This window comes from Camelina sativa, chromosome 15, assembly GCF_030686135.1.
Source record: "Camelina sativa cultivar CO46 ecotype springtype chromosome 15, ASM3068613v1".
Lineage (NCBI taxonomy): Eukaryota > Viridiplantae > Streptophyta > Magnoliopsida > Brassicales > Brassicaceae > Camelina > Camelina sativa.
In genome coordinates, this window is record NC_141894.1 from 18875669 (window position 1) to 18877500 (window position 1832).

Consider the following 1832-nt stretch of genomic DNA (forward strand, 5'->3'; position numbering starts at 1 on the left):
AATAGAAGCAGAAGTGATGTGGATTATTCAAGAATCGAAGTCGATTTGCTTTAGAAAAAGAAGATATCAATGAACTTCTCTGAAATGGTTTCACGGGATTCAGCCAATTGTCTTGATCGTGGGATACGATTGAGAAATAGGAATCCGTGTTATCAAAAGATTTCCTGCGATTCTTTCTAGTATGGAATGAGTCAATCATCCACTTTGGTATTTTATTGAACAAAAATGGTGATATTGTTCCTCCATTGATCAAGAATTTCGATTTTTGAGAAGTATTATGATCATCCAATAAAAAGGGTTTCAATTTTTTCAAATGAACGATTTGAAGACCTATTGATTCTAACAACTGATTGCAGAGTTGATCGTTCGGACCTTTCAATTCATAGATGTGGATCTCAGACCTATGAATGGGGATATTCTCGAAACTCACAAAGAAAAAAGGAAGTGAGTTAGACAAAAAGAGAAGTAACTTGGACAAAAAAAGAAGTAACTTGGACAAAAAGAAACGAAGTAACTTAGACAAAAAGAAACGAAGTGACTTAGACAAATCTTTTTTATCAATAACCTCAGACCAATCAATCGAATATTGATTAATACATAATTGATCGAACACTACTTGAAAACGGCTCTTCCGCTCAGAAACGAAATGTTCCAAATGCTCCTGGAAATTCTTGCTCCCATTGGACCATTTGTATCTATATGCATTAGGATCCCGATTTATGGATCTCTCGGTTTGAGAAAGAAAAATAAGAGGATCGAACCATTTCTTCTGACTCTTTTTCAAATTCGATAAATGTTGGTTGATCGTATCTTTCATTATAGTTCTATGATTCAGAGTATCATTTCCTATCAGATCCCTTTGAATTCCATATTCGAAGTTGCGATCAGGTCTCTTCATTAAAAAGAATCGATTCAATACATTTCTTATGTACCCATAGGGACTATATTGGAATTGGATTTGAATCATATTTCGGATCAATCTATATTGATTGACTGCCTCCATTATGTTGTTGCTAGCAAATACCACTCTTTTTGGATCTTCCAAATAATTCCCGCAGGAGATCCGGACCCAATTTTTTCTGATCCTTCGATAAAAAGATTCATTTTCTTCATAAAAAATAGGAGGTAGAACCAATAAAGATTTCTTTTTCGATTCATCCCTGAAGTTGAAAACCTCCTTCAAGAATTGTCTTTGATCCAATCCGTAGGAATCAATAGAAAAGGCAAATCCCTTATGATACACCAGATCCGGCTCGGTTATTGATAGAGTGAATAGATCTGCCATTTCTTGAAATCTCTCTTCTGACTCGTGGCGTAACGTGTATCCCCCCCTCTTCCGTTCATGGAATAGATGAAATAAATCAAAAAATGGATTTTTGTTCAAGAATGAAATCTTATTGGAACTATCCATATCCAGTTCATCCTTCGGAACCATATCACATCCCAGATCTGATGAAATAGGATGAATTGAGACGGTATTTTGTAAATACGTAATTATCTTGAATATATTAACTATTTCTTTATTTTCCGATCGCCTGGAAGGGACAAAAGAAACATCTTGTTCTTTCTTCAACAATTTCTGATCCCTAGTGGACCTCTCAGTAGGATTCGAACCCAGATGAAGTTCTGACCATCTGTCAGAGAAAAAAGAACGAATGGCTCTTGTAGGATTCCCAAGAAATTCTTCGCTTTCTTCCGGAAGCAGATGATTATTCATCCGCTTCTCACGTTCCGTGAATAGCCGGGGCATTGAGGAATAGCCAGAAAGGTATTTAGGGAATCGGTCTGATTCTATCTCTCTTCCTTCCGTTTGAATAAAGGAAGGATCCAAA